Here is a 16161-nt window from a genome sequence, read left to right on the forward strand (position 1 = left end):
TTTGTTTGAGGACACAAAGTGAGAAACAAGCACAAATAGAATGTAGAGGTTGCCACCCAAAAAGTTTGATAATGGATTGATAAAATTGTAAATTTGACCATATAAATGGCACGGTCACAAGAGCAAATTAGCAAAGTAAAGTAATGCTGATTTTGCTTATCAGTACTAATCACTGGCATGTTTCATGAAAGTTGTCACAGGCAGCCCTACCCTTTATGGTGTTGACTCAGAGGAATGAGGACATGTGTACTCTATTCTAGTTTAATCTTTAATCCACACATCTCTACTTACCTAGGGGTAAATAGGAACCTGTCTGTTAGTCGATTGGTGGATCGCTTTTAAATGCTAGGATTATTATGATATAGAACTTTCCAGCAGAAGGAACAATTCACTAGGCAAGTAATCAGGTCATTGTACATTTCAGTTCATACAGCTACAGCAACACCTTTTCAAATAGCACCCTTCACACAAGAGCATCTAGGCATGCTTTATCTAAAGACACGTAACTGATGCACCTTACGAAGACTGGTGACTTTAATGCAGGGTTTTGCTTTCAGTGATTTTATCATATGAAACTTGGCTCCAAAGGAACATTGAAATAAGTGACATTATTAACATACAGTAGTTGGTATCATTTTCCCTCACCCTGCATTACTGAGGCGGAAACTTTTTTTAAAAATCTCACTTCAGAGACATAGAAACTCCTACAATATTTGGCTTGTGTAATACTGTGGTTGGTGTCAAAGACGAAACTTGCAAGTCAAGTTTGACTAGCTGAGCCTCCCAAATGCTCGACCTCACTCACTGCAGTTACACGAAGGGAGAAGGCGCTTTAGTTTTGGCTGCAGAGAAAGCTAAATATGTTTAAGAGAAAAAGTACATGGTCAAGGAATGTCGCCAAACTCTTTTCTGAATTATTTTATCCCGAAGCAGATGAACCAGTCCAGCAAACTTCCAAGTCACAAAGGTAAACGTACAGGCATTTGTTTAAGCTAAAACTGATTTTAGCTTATCATTCATTTTTGTTGGTGTCTGTGCTACTCAGGCACAGGACAGAGCTGTCTGTACTAAACAGGCACTGGTCAGAATGTTACCTGTTAGTTTGATGAATGTGCTCTTAAAGATAAATCTATGCTCTTAAAGATAAATCCAATGCGTTTTCAATTATAAATAATGGCATTATAAATGTACAATTGTATTGCATTACTGCATTTATAAGTAAATGGAGGTGAATCAAGCATGCGTTCATGTCATTCAGAGCTGAAAAAAAATCCTTTAAACATGATCAGTAAATACCTTCTTAGGCAGACAGAGGACAGCCCCATGGCTCTGTCCTAGGTCCTCTCCTTTTTTATATTTACATGCTCCCACTCGGGGATATCATCCGTATGGGTCAACTTCCACATGTGGAATGGGATGACGCCCAACTCTATCTCTCTGCCTTCACCCTCGACTCCAGGACCACTGCTGTCCTGACGGAATGTCTGTCAGACATCAAATCCTGGATGAGAACCAACTTCCTATAGTTGAATGTTGATAAGACTGAGGCCCTCCTGCTTGGCTTCAGTTAGCGTCTCCACACCTCAAGCGCTGACAGCATCACTATTCACGGATGCACACGCCACCCTCTGAACAAGTACCGAATTTTAGTGTCTTGTTGCACTGTCAACTGTCTTTCAAACCCCACATCTGTGCCATTAACCATTCTGCCTCTTGCCACCTTCACAACTTTGCCCAACTCCACCACTATTCTCTCCACTCAGGCTGCTGAAACTCTCATCCAAGCTTTCATTATGCTAACTCCCTGATGGACTTTCCAACTCTTCCCTCCACATGCTACAGGTTATTCAGAACTCTACACCTCATGTCCTCTCCAACACTTTCATGAGCCAATCACCCGCATAGCTCCCCACTGCTCAGAGGATCGAGTTCAAGATCCTTATCCTCACCCTTAAAGCCCTCTATGGTCTTGCTCCTCCATACTTCTGCAACCTATTAAAACCACCAACCTGTCTGCTCACTCTGCTCTGCAGGCACTTTTGAAGTGCTCTGAGACGCTGTCCGGCGTGGAGGGCACTATATAAATCCAAGTTGTTGTTGTTGCTTCACATCACCTGCCCTGCCTATCTGCTCCACTATCAGTGGTCAGACCTTCAACCTTTCTGCTGCAACCTCTGGAATGCCATCCTTGAGCCCCTCGCCCCCTCCCTTGCCTCCTTCAAGGCCCATCTCAGGATCTTCCTTTTCGACTATGCCTTTGATCATCTTCCCTCCTCCATCCCACTTGCCCTCTACCCTTCTTTGATCCCAACCCACAGCTTGGGTGCAAACCCTTCATTGTTCAGCGCCTTGGGACATCCTCTCACATGAATGCAATCTATATAAATGCAATTTGTTGTTGCTTTGCCATTCTCATTGTTTTAATGTGAAATATCAAAATGATATGATAAATCAGGTGTTAAATTTACAATATTCTTTCTACCCGAATATCTGTTTTAAGGGGACATAAAGTCTAGAGATTGTATTTTGTCTTCAAACTATTCTACCTTAGTACAGCGCCTTCAATTCAGCGCTGCTTTGTTTAGAGCACTGGTCTGTGCACCCAGACAGCAAGAAACACAGAGATGGAGATCCCACTATGCAATCTCTCCCCTCATACAACAGACTTATTCCCTTTTGAAGTACAATATAATACATGCATTTTACATTTATGTATATCCTTTCACATCCGAAGCATGTCTCAAAGCACTTCACAGTGCTGAATAGGCATCCGAGCTGGGAATGGCAGCCGAGAGGGTTGTGGAGGAAAAAATACTGAAAGCACAGTCAAAGTTTTATGTTTTAAGACACACTTTGAAAAAGAGGAGGGAAGAAGAAGGTTGGAGGGCCTCCAGGACAGAAAATGTGTGCAGAATGGCTGAAAGTCTATGTGATGTAAATATATTGAGACATTTTTCTTTGGCAATTTCAAACTATTCTATTTGTTTATGCACAGCTGTCTTTCCATTGTCTTTTTTGGTTGACTCACTGTGTTGCCCATGTGCATGCAGATCTCCACCTGGCAAGGCTGCATTCTTGTGCTGCTACTCACATATAAACCCCTCCACCCTTAGTATCTCTCTATCTCTGATTTGCTTGTACACCACTATCCCTTACGCTCAGCTAACACAAGCCTGCTATGTGTCCCCCACGCCCTCCAAGCCACCATCAGTGGTCATGCCTTTTATGCCCGTAACCACTCGAGCTCCCTGCCTCTATCCTCCATCTTGCTCCCACTCTATCTATCTTTAAATCTCACTTTATAACCTTCCTCTTCAACTGCACCTGTCGTGACTTCCCACTTCCCCTTCTCCCTCGATCTTCGTCCAATCGTGCCACTGTGAAGTATTTCAAGACGTTATCCTACGTGAATGGTGCTATATAAATACAATTTGTTGTTACTACTCTTGAATAAGCAAAGACAATACTGCAATGGGATTTTTTTGCATCAGTAGAGATTTTAATTATCAAAGACCTGTACAAAGCAAGCACACACAATTTCATTCTTTGGGATTGTGAAACCAAGTGCCTTATGATTATTTTTATAGCATTAGAAAATTCTAGATATGTCATTGTTTGGCACTGAGTACTTGCTGCATTTTGTTAGCTCCAATAACAATTATAGCTCTGCTGAATACCTAAACCTGATACAAAAACTGATACTAAAACAACAGTGTGAAATTTAGCTGATCCGAATGAATTCCCTGGTGGTTTCTGGCTTGTGGTGTACAGCTTGTACAAATAACAACAATGTGCTTTGATAAGAGCCAGTTTTCCATTTCTCACCATGGTAACTGCTCAAAGTGTTTGAAAATATTTCTAACATGTGTTGATGGCACCAAGCTATGTAGGTAAGGAGGAAGATAAGCAGCATTCAGGGAATCTGGACTATTCGGCAGATGGGTTAAGGAGTGGCAGATACATTTTAACACAGATTATTGCAAGCTGTTACATATTAAAACAAGAAACAATAAATATGTGTACAAATTAAGGAGAGACCATTTGCAAAGGCTCAGAAGGAAAATGACTTGGTTAGTCAAGGTGTGAACTTGCTGTACAGGAATCAGCAAATTTCGGGAAGTGCTCATGCGAATGGCTCCCCGAGCTTCCCCGTGTTTGGTTCCCGATACCTACCACCCCGGGCAGCCTGGTTCACTTGTTCTTTAAACACGCAGATGTTTTACACTGAATCAGAGCCCCCTCCTTCAGATGAGATCTTAAACCGAGGTCCCCTCTGCCAGTTCAAGTAGACATTAAAGATCCCACAGCACTATTGGAAAAGAGAAGGGAGTTTTTCTCAGTGTCCTGGCCAACGATCCTCCAAATACAAAAATGGTCACTCATTCCATGGCTGTTTGTGGGACATTCCTGGTGCTCAATTGGCTGCCACATTTCACCCTGAAAATGCACTTAAACCATTTTATAGTATATCCTGTGAAGCCCTCTGAGACATCTTGACGACTGGATAAGGCACTATATCAAATCCAATGATTAAAAATGAAAGCTTTTAAATGCGCAGAGGTTTTATACCGAATCAGTGCCCATTTTACAATTTGAGCCCTTTCGGGGAGCCAATCCACCACAGGTTAAGATCAATGCATTTGCTGAAGCTTTCTAGACGTGTCTGTGGGTGGGGTGGTCTAAAATGCAGCATTTGCAAACTGGAAGACACTGTGTTAATTGTTCTGTTCCTGCAGAACAGCTTTCACTGGTGTTTGGAACTGTGATGTTTTTAGCAAATAACCTGGTAGCTACAATTTGTGTAGAAACTTGTTTGCAAATGCATATTTTACTCCCTGGTGTGAACTTAGCATAGCAGAGCATTTCACATCTTCAAGAACAACTAATTGCATTTATATAGCGCCTTTCACGTCAGGAGGACATTCCAAGGTGCTACACAATGAGGGATTTGCACTGCGGGTTGAGATCAGAGAGGGGTAAGGGAAAGGGCGGTGGAGGAGTGAAGATGACCGAAGTTACGGTCGAAAAGGAACTGTGTGAAGAAATGTTTCCTGATCTCCTCAGTTCTAACTGACTTGAGTTCTGCACTAACAATCATGTTGATGAAATCAGGCAATCGACTTCAGCTATGAGAGCAACTCTAGAGGTCACAGATATAATTTATTTTTGAAACACGTTACAAATTAAACAAGCAAGCAGTAATTCACATATATATTTCATAGAACCATGTTTGACAACTCACCACAACTACACATGGAGCATTATGGATGTAAAATCAGATGAAACCTATTTATCAAAATGATTAGTTAACGGCACCTACTATTGGGTACACTTTCAGGGAGACACTGTTCTTAAAGGAGGTATGACTGTGTAAGGTGTAACCACTGCTTAAGCATAACTATTGATCTTTAATTTGAAATTGTATAACTACTCTATATAATAAAATCGATGGGAGCAGGTGATCTATATAAAACACTGAATTGCACCTACCGACTGACTCACCATGAACAGACAATAATCCATCTGGTTTTAATGTCCTGTAATTTTGATATATTGTATTTAAGCATTCCATGATGCTACCCTACATGAAGGCTGCTATATAAATGCAAGTTGTTGTTGGTAGTGGTGGTGCACATGTCACCGCTTTAAAAAAATTCAATTATTTAAACAGTTTAGTTTTAGTTACTTTGTTGCAATACTTATCTTGTATTTGAAGAATTTTATGTTTATTTTATAATATTTTCTAGTCCTGAGGGCAAGCCACCTTCCACAGACACTTATGATGATGAAAAGAGAGAGGAACAGCCTTCTACACATCCTGCAAATACGTTTGCTGTCTTAGCAAAGGTAATATACATTTTCCTTTCCCTTGTAATTAAATAGTAATTGCCTCTTAAACGCTGACCATCCAAATCATTATAATCATTTTAGTTAAAGCATTGTTATGCTGATATACTCTCTTATTTGGGGATTTTCAGGAGACTGTTGATCAAAAGAAACCACCAGTACAGACAAAAATAACTGCTGATGATAACATTACATTATTCCCACCTGGATCATTTGATATTTCACATCCAGCTGAGTATAGGCTTCACCAGCAAATTGGAAATGTCTTCACTTGGACATCAAAATTCAAAACAGATCAACCGCAAAGTCCATCCAGAACTGAGGAGACCAGCAACTCAGATTTGATTGTTGAAAATCTTTCTGGAATTTACTCATCAAAAGGGGATGACTATCAAGAAACCAAATCTTCCAGGAGTTACATCTCAGAAGACCTTGATATTGATGTCAGAGTGTGTAACAGGGACACACTGGAGGCAAACTATACTGAGACTCACGTCACCGAGAAGGTATTTGGAAATGGACCGCAAATTCAGCTACTTGAATATGCAATGGCGTCGACGGAAGCAATAGGACTAAAGAAAAATAGTTCTATTGAATACAAAGCAAATGGAAGATCACAAGAGCTTCATGATTCGGCTTGTATCACAGGTTCTACTACCAATGGGTAAGTGAAGTAGAAATCCAATAAAAGTAATAATTTGTAGAATCTTATATATATTAATGTTTGAAAGCAATTAAAAGACAATCAATACTCTAATTCTGTTAAACAGTGTTTTTTCAATATTATCTTCTTATTGCCCCAACTCTCTTTCAAAATATCCTTCCACAGCTATATTGTCTTTCTCATTCTAGCCAGAAGTTCCAGCCTTCGAACATCTCTATTGACACCTCCAGGAAGGATTGTAATAATCCTTGCATTTGATATTGCGCTTATCACATCATTGAGATGTCTCAAAACACTTCAGAATACATTGTAAAGTGAATTGATTGCATATTTTGAGGGCGAAACGCAGCAACCAATTGCACAATCAGTATCCCACAAAGAGTCGTGGATTGAGTGACCAACTTTTCTATGTTTTTAGGAGATTATTACACCGGAAAGCAATCCGCCAATTGACTAACAACCAGGTTCCTGCTTATGGCTAGGTAAACAGAGGCGTGTGGAGTAAGAAAACTTGCCTAAGGCTTTTACTCACCTTGCGCTTTGAGCCTCTACTCATTTATTGTTATAATAATAATAATCCTTACATTTGATATAACGATTTTCACGTCTTCTCGACGTCTCAAAGCACTTCACAGAATAGACCGTAAAGTGACTGTATATTTGTGGGCCAATTATGTCAATTGTGAAGCTATGGGTAACTGGCTGAAGGCTTGCTCCAAAAGCTGTTTGTTCAGCCAGTTAAAGCTCAAAATTCTGAAGATAGCATTGTAGATGTGACCAGATCAATCTTTGATAATGGCCTGGCTGGGTCCTCTCACTTGCATAATACCAATACCCTACAAGATCTATGCTATTCAATTATCTCTCCCTGCTTTGTAAGCTCCAGTCAGGACTAATAAACTCACCCTTAAGGAAAGTTAAAGAGCAAATGAAAGTTGAGAGTAAGACTATGAGTCTCCCTGTTGAAATTCCAACACTGGCTTGCAACCCCCAGTTCAAGTCAACAGTATTTTGAACGCCAACTGCAGTTCATTTTCACTATCAAAATAAATAGCAATTTTAACTCATGTAGGAAATGAACCTAAGGCTTATGTCTTTAATCTTATGGCCATCATTTCAAATTTAAGATTGGACAAACCTTTGGAACATTCTTCAGTACAGGCTTAAATGGGAAGGTCCTTTACTAGTGAATTGTAGAAAATTCCTTTCAGACTGAATGTAAGAATTTTCCAAAATTCTGCTTGATATTGAATTGCAAGATAGTAGTTTTCAGGCTAAGACCATGAAAAATTTTGATTTTCATGTTTGTTGGTGCAACCTGTGCATGCAAATGATATTACCCAATCACAAGAATCAGTGTTTTTTTGAGAAAGGGATTAGTTAGATCTGGACCTTGTTTAATATCATTGCCTAGATATCCAACATTTTTGTTTGTGTTGGATTAAGGGTAAAAAATATAGTGTATTGAAACTCAAACATTGATAACATCAAAATTATTTTCTTAACAAAATACTTTTCATTCAATCAAAAGCATTTGCTATTGTTTGAATTTTTGGAACATGTTTTACTATGCATGTTTTACTTCAGTAACTTATGGCCAGGATTAAATACTGGCGATGCTTCACGAATGGTATTCTTTTCCGAGTTTGATCATGGTACTGGAGCACAGGTCACATAACTCAACCTGGAATGTCACAGCTTTATTCAAAGTGTCAAAGATTGATCTGGTCACTACAATGCTATTTTCAAAATTTTGAGCTTTAACTGACTGAACAAACAATACTTCGGAGCTGTCCTTCAGCCAACTGTCCACACCTTCACAGCTGACATAACAATAACAAGGTCAGTAAAATCTCAGAACGTTTACTTTGTCAGAGCAAGTCAGCACAGAAATAAATTTGGGGGGGAAATAAATGGAAGGAACACCTCTAGTAATGGGGGGAAGGGTGGGGTAAGACAAAGTGAGTAGCCATATTGTGTCTGTAAAAACCTTGGATCAAAGTGCTGTGCAGGGCGAAACCTTAGGCAAGTTTCCTTACTCCACATGCCTCTGTTTACTTAGCAGTAAGTAAGAATCCAGTTGTCAGTCAGGATGACCATCTTGGGGGGATAGGGGCGAGGGGGGGAGTGGGGGAGCGGGCTCTCCTTAGAGCTGAACTGGCTCCAAGGTGACATGCCTGAACATGGAAAGTCAGATTTGAGCCAGCTCTCTTTGGCGGTCTCGGTCATCCGGTTACTGAACCAGGCAGGTCTGCAGTATTCCAGGGCACTGCTGATGCCAGCCTTACTCATTGGCAGGACCTGGAAGGGCAAACCAGTTACTGGAGGCAAGGTAATCACCCCACACAGCTCCTGTTAACTCTACAAGCTAAAGTCCTAACGGGTATGGTGGTCCTAGCTGGACAAGGAGCGGGAAAACTTGCGAGCCAGCAATATCAATTGAAAGCTATGTGACTTTAGCTTGTTTGACTCCAGCAGTAACCCAATGCACACTCTGGTGTCTGCAAGGCTAATATTTTCAGGAATTAGGTAAGCAGGATGAGTCCCTGCAGGGAGAGAGTACGCATTTCATTCCAACAATCTATCTCTGAATTTCCAGGTGTAGGTGGGATGCATGGAATTCTCAGTTTGGTTTGGATACTCTTAAGCATGGTGATGGTTTTCCGCATGTGTCAGACGCCCAAAAAATTAGTCAATTAGCAGATTGCTTTCCAGGGGTAATAATCCCTTAAAAAAAAGTCACTCAATCCACGACTGTTTGTGGGACACTGCTATGCACAATTGCTGCCATGTTTTGCTCACAAAATATACAGTCAGTAATACACTTCACAGTATATTCTATGAAGCGCTTTGAGATGTCTCAATGATGTGATAAGGCGCTATATCAAATGCAAGGATTTTTTAAAATTAAAAAATATATGTATTTATGTTGCCAATTAGGGTTATGTTATGCAATGGTTGAGAATCTAGTCAATTCACTTAATTTTATTTTGTTACAGACATTTTTAAGCTTTAAAGCATACAGCCCTGGAAGTGCAGTCAGAGTTTTTAAAGTTAATTATTGTAGTGTGCTAATTCAAAATGTTTTTGAAAGAGAAGGTCTCCAGAGCCTTTCGGGGAAAATCAGACCAGTAGTATTCACCTTAAGGCTCATAAATTTAATGACAAATTAACTAGTGGAATTGACAATTGGCTTGGGAGTAGGAAGCGGCAGGTGATGATAAATGGAACAAACTCTGACAAGACGGCAGTGACCAGTGTGACAAGGGAGCTTGATAAGGGTAAGGCTGTGGATGTTGTATATCTGGATATCAGTAAGGTCTTTGATGCATTTCCTCTTGAGAGGCTGGTATTGAAAGTAAAGAAAGCGGGAATCAGTGGATGTATATTACAATGGATACATAACTGGTTGACTGGAAGAACCCAGAAGGTAGTGGTGCAGGAAATGTCATCAGACTGGGAAAATTTTACCAGTGGAGTTCCATAAGGGTTTGATTTGGGACCTCTTTTGTTTAATATTTTTATAAATGATCTGGAACTAGGAGTCGCAAAAACAGTGGCTATGTCTGCAAAGCTAATGAAGGTGGTAGATTTGCAAAGCTGAACAAGATAGGTTACAGGAGGATTTGAACATACTTGGGCAGTTGGGAGTTGGGCAGATGAAATTCAATGTGGAGAAATGTAAAGCACTTCACATGTGGACAGAAATTCCAGGAAGGAATATTATTTGAACGGAAGGAAAATAATATGTTTGGAAAATGAAAAGGACCTGAGGATCCTGATTGACAATAAATTGAAGCTCTCGCAACAATGCTCTGTGGATACAGAGGAGGGCAACCAGAATGATTGAGGGAATGGAGGGACTGGACTATGAGGAGAGACTAAGTAAATTGGGCATGTTTATGCTGGAAAAGGGAAGACTGAGAGGCAACATGATTGCTGTCTTTAAGATTCTAAAGGAACTAGACAATATAGATCATGACAGGTTGTTTTAACTAGTTCAGAATAGTAAGACCAGAGTACACAGGCTGGGATTGAAGAGAGTAAATACAGAACGAATCTACGGAAACTCTATTTCAGTGAGCAAACAGAAAACCTGCAGAACCGGCTCCCCAGGGAGACGCTTGGAGCAGGAAGTGTTGATTCCTTCAAAGACAGATTAGATCGTTGTTTTTTAGAACGTAATATTATGGAATATTGTACATAGGTAGTTCGGGACATATGTGCATGCAACCGTCAGGTAGGTAGAAGGCGAACTAAATGGACCTTCGACCTTTTTATCTAGCATTTCTTACATTCTTATGTTCTTATGTTGGATTTATAGGAAACAAAGACAAACATTTGGACATGGTATGTCGATCTAGAATGTAACTCATTTCATTTTGATCAATAGATTCCATGTTAAAGAATTCATACCATTCCCTTCTTTGATTCTTGACCTATTCAGATGGAAAATAGTATTCAACAATTATCTTGGTTCAATAAAACCAGGAGATTTGTGCTATTTTAGTTTATTGCTATTTCTGTAACATTTCCAGTACTATATCCTTTACAGAAACTTTGAATTTAGAATGAAATAGTCAAAATATATGAAATAACTTATAAAGTGATTATTTGTACATTTATGAAACGTGCGCTCTCTGTTCTTGCACTTGTGAATACTTCTTACCATGTGCATAAAAGGGAGTGAAAGAAATTGATACTTTTTACAAACACAAAATTTGTGTTGAGAAAAATACAAAATACAAGATTAATGTTAAAGACATATATTGTACTTATGCAGTTTTCACTTTGCCTGACATTCAAATATATGCTCAAATGTGTCTATTTAAAGGAAGGTGGGTGATGAAGAATCATGCAGAAAGTCATTTTTCCTTTTACAGATCCTCTCATGCATTTTCTGATTGGTTAAATCGACAGAATTATTTATAGCTGATAACAAAACTTGAGGCAGGATCAAATAGATTTGTATTGCCAGACTGATGTGAGTTCCCAGCGTTTACAAACTGTAAATCAATACTATAGTGTACAGCAATCAACAACAACAAATTACATTTATATAGCGCCTTTCACTTCAGGAGGACATCCTAAAGCACTGGACAGACAGGGATTTGGACTCAAGCAGGGGTTGGGATCAGGAGGGGTGGAGGAGAGAGGATAGGAGGAGGGCGAAGGTGCAGTCAAAGAGGACTTTCTTGAGACGTGCCTTGAAGGAGGAAAGGGAGGGAGCAAGACAAGGGGACTGTTGGATGGTGTTCTAAAGGCCCGACCACCAATGGTGGGGTGGGCTTCGTGGGGGATGTGGAGCAGGCCAGAGCCTGCCGAGCAGAGGGACAGTCCAAGTTGATAGGGGGTTAGCAGGTCACAGAGGTAGGAAGGAGAAAGGCCATGGAGGGTTTTGAAGGCGAGGACAAGATTTTGAACTCTATCCTTTGGGGGATGTGGAGCCAGTGGAGCCAGGCAAGGATGAGGGTGATAGGGTCACGGAGCCTGGTGTGGGAGAGGCCATGAGCTGCAGAGTTCTGGATGAGCTGCAGTTTGTGGAGAGAAATGTTAGGAAGGCCGACAAACAGAGTGTTGGCACAGTCGAGCCCGAACGTAATAAATGCATTGATGAGGGTTCCGGTGACCTGAGGGGAGAGGCAGTGGTGGAGCCGGGCAATGTTGAGGAGGTGGGGGAAGGCAGAGCGGTTCATGGGTTTGAGCCTTGTTTGACCCTCAGTTGAGACATCTCAAAGACGTGAAAAGCACTATATCAAATGCAAGGGTTATTATTATAATTGACAATGGTAGCTAATTTTTTTTTGTGAAAAGGAACTAACTTCCTATCGTTCGGTCTTGCTAATATATAGACCAAGCACTACAAGTTTTTATTTCTGGCATTTTATAGGTTATTCAGCTGAGTATATTAATTCATAAAGTTTTGCTGATGGAGAAATATTCTTTTCAATCTAATGTAAATTTCCAGATCAGGAAAATTAATGTTTTCTTTTCTCCATTCTCCAAAGAGTTGATGAGTCAAATAGCATAGCTGTATTTAAGGGAAAGCTAGATAGGAACTTGAGGAATAAAGGAATAGAAGGTTATGCTTGAAGGCTTAGTTGAGGAAGGGCAGGAGGAGGCTCATGTGGAGCATAACCACCGGCACAGACCAGTTGGACTGAATGGCCTGTTTCTGTGCTGTATATTCTAATGTATTCTAATGTATCTAATAAGTTATTTGCTTTCCATCTGTTGTATTTAGATTGAAATGATGTTATTTATCTTATGATATAAAAAATGAAGGCCAACTCCTTGCTTATTGGCCTTCCCAACTCTTCCCTGCACAAACTGCAGATCATCCAGAACTCTGCAGCTCATGTCATCTCGCACACCAGGCTCCATGACCCAATCACCCCCACCCTCGCCGGGCTCCACTAGCTCCCCATCCGCCAAAGGATAAAGTTCAAAATCCTTGCCCCTACCTTCAAAGCTGTCCATGGCCTTGTTCCTTACTATCTCTATAACCTGCTAACTCCACATCAACTGTCTGCTCCCTCCACTCAGCAGGCTCTGGCCTGCTCCACATCCCCCGCCCAGCCTGCCACACCATCGGAGGTCAGGCCTTCAGTCTCTCTGCCCCTACCCTTTGTAACTCCATACCACAGTCCCTTCACCTTGCTCCTTCCCTTGCCTTCTTCAAGGCATGTCTCAAGACACTCCTCTTCGATCGGACCTTCTGTCACCCTCCTAACCCTACCGTCCCTGTACTCCACCCCTCCTGATCCCAAACTGCTGCTTGGATCCAAATCCCTGACATCCCAGAGGCTTGAGACGTCCTCCTGATGTGAAAGTCGCTATAGAAATGTAATTTGTTGTTGTTGTTGAAGAACATTAAGATTTCCTTTAACTCTTTTAAAACACTATTCTAATCTTTACATAAAATAGAAACAAAGAATTCTACAAAGTAAAATTAAAAATGCATGATTACAGGTTAACAACAATAATAGTTCTGGCATTCTATATATCGCATTATGTCATTGAGACGTCTCAAAGCGCTTCACAAGATACACTGTAAAGTGATATGATAATAAGACTGTTTGTATTTTGTGGGTGAATGCAGCAGCCAATTTGCACACCGCAAATTCTAATGCTATTTTTTCAACTTATAGGAAGTTGGACCCAGAACAGCTGACTGGAAGTCTTTTACGGGGTAGAGATGTCACCTTAGTACATGCCGAGATGTTTGCTGGTAATGCAAAAGGCCTAGCAGATCCACAAAGATTAGACCACAAGGAATGCAATAACCACATTTCAGAAAAAACTATTGAACCAAAAGCTGAAATAGACAATTCACAGACTAACCAAGATCTATCTCTTCCACCAATAGTCACATATTCAACTTATCGTGGAAGAAGAACATTTAAAAAAAAGTTAACTTATGCTGTAAAGAAGCAATATAGGCCTTTAAATGACATTATTGCTGAAGGGAATGAATATACAGCAACAACTTTCTCTTCTATAGTGCCCTCCACAGAGGGTAGTGTCTCAGAGCTCTTAATTGGATTGGAGAATGAAAAAGATCTGGACTTACCAGCTGATACCACTGTCTCCATAACTGAAGCAGCCCTGGAGCAATTGTTTAAAATGTCTTCTGGAGAAACCCACAAACAGCGTAGTCAGGTCGATGTGCTGCAAATTGAGGTTTCTGGAAAAGATGCCTTTTCCTTAGCCAATGAAAGTGTGTTTTACAGATGTTATAAAGAATTGATGGAAAATTCATTATCAAATTTAAAAGGTAATACATCCCAATTGGATGAAGTGCAAATAGTTGAAGAAATGCAGAGCATCAGAAATGCATCTAATATTGCAACAGCTGAAGGGAATGTCAGTGAGGAACCCTCACAAGCAAATAACAAGCAAACAACCTTAAACAACAACTATAACAAAAATAGTGTTCTTTCTTTGAGTGAGCAAAACTTTACAAGTCCATTCGAAAAAGGCACCAAGTTACCACCCACAGAGAGTGGAAACCAAGGACATTTAGATGAAGAAAAAGAGAACATATACACGGTGATTGATAGAAATGTGTGTGATCATGACCAGCAAAATCTTCAGCTGCAGACCACAATCTGGACTGATGAAATTATAGCAAGGAAACCTAGAGAAATCAAAGGCAAAGAGTCAGAGAATGAAATACTAGCACAGCAGTGCTCCTTTGTTGAAGTTGGTAAAGGAACAGATTTACCTGAACCATATCAGGACATAAAAGATCCAAATGGCTCAGATAACATGGAAAGACAGGCTGAGAGTACAGAACAAGTGGGCAGAACGATAGGGCAAGATATGATGGAAAGAATTCCCTTGAACGCTATCGCAGATCTGGCAAAATTTAACTCAACAGAGCCAGTGAAACCAATCCATTTAAGCAACCAGTCATTCATATCAGTAACAATACCCAATGAAACCTTTGGTATGTACGATCATGTAGAATTTGAAACTTCCAGCAGGATTCGAGCAAGTAAACAGACATCAATGCCAGAAGATGAAAATCAACCAAGATTAGCAGGTTTTCAAACATCTAGTGATGCTCAAGAAGGAATGATAGGTGACCATGATGGAACATCTGACACCAGTCATGCTGTGACAAAACAAAATACAATTGAGGAATTAATGGGAACAATCACAATTGATGAAAGCAATGAAGCAACCACAGAAAACAACATTGTCATTACAGCTCCCATGAACAAAATAACTGAGCAAGTTAAGCCAACCATGGATGACCCCAATTCCCTTAAATCAACACAATCAAAAGTCATTGAAGCAATTGGCTCTACCATCATAGAAACAAAAAGTGATGCATTACCAAATGTGAGAGTATGTTATACTTTTGGAAAGTTTGGTAATGGAAATGGCAGTTCTGGTGCTTCTCTCAGTAATATGCCAGTAAATTGCAAAGACAAAGATATTGCAAGGGAATTAACAATATCTAGCTTCACATCAAACCTTGGACATACAACAGAGAAATCATTGAGAGACCTTCGTGAAACTGTGGTAAAAATCAAATCAGTACCTGTCAAAAATCAAATCAGTACCTGTCACAAACCAAATGCTTCACCTATGTTGACTACCACTGCAGGGCCAATGGAAGAATCATTAGGTGAAGCCTCAACTATCTGTGTTGAATTTACACACAAATCAACAATTGGTTTGGAGAATGCCAAAGATCTGGACTTACCAGGTGATAAAAATGTCTCCATAACTGATACAGAAGCAACCCCAAGGCAATTGCTTACAATTTCTTCTGAAAAAACCCACAAACAACTTAGCCAAACAGATGTGCTGCAACCCAAGGCTTCTAGAAACGATGCCTTTTTCTTAGTCAGTGAAAGTGCGTTTTATAGATGTTATAAGGAATCGGTGTCAAATTTGTTATCAGATTTAAAAGATAATGCATCCCAGTTGGAAGAAGCACAAACAGTTGAAAAAATGCAGGGCATGAGAAATGCATTTAAAATTGCAATAGCTGAAAGGAACGTCAGTGAGAAACCCTCACAAGCAAATAACAAGCAAAGCTCAGCAGTAAACAGTGTGTGGTACAGATGCTTTCAGCAAAGTACCTCTTTCCCAAATGTGAAGGAAAATGTACCATCGACTAGATTAGTTCAAAC

This window comes from Callorhinchus milii, unplaced genomic scaffold (assembly GCF_018977255.1).
Source record: "Callorhinchus milii isolate IMCB2004 unplaced genomic scaffold, IMCB_Cmil_1.0 Scaffold4, whole genome shotgun sequence".
Classification (NCBI taxonomy): Eukaryota; Metazoa; Chordata; class Chondrichthyes; order Chimaeriformes; family Callorhinchidae; genus Callorhinchus; species Callorhinchus milii.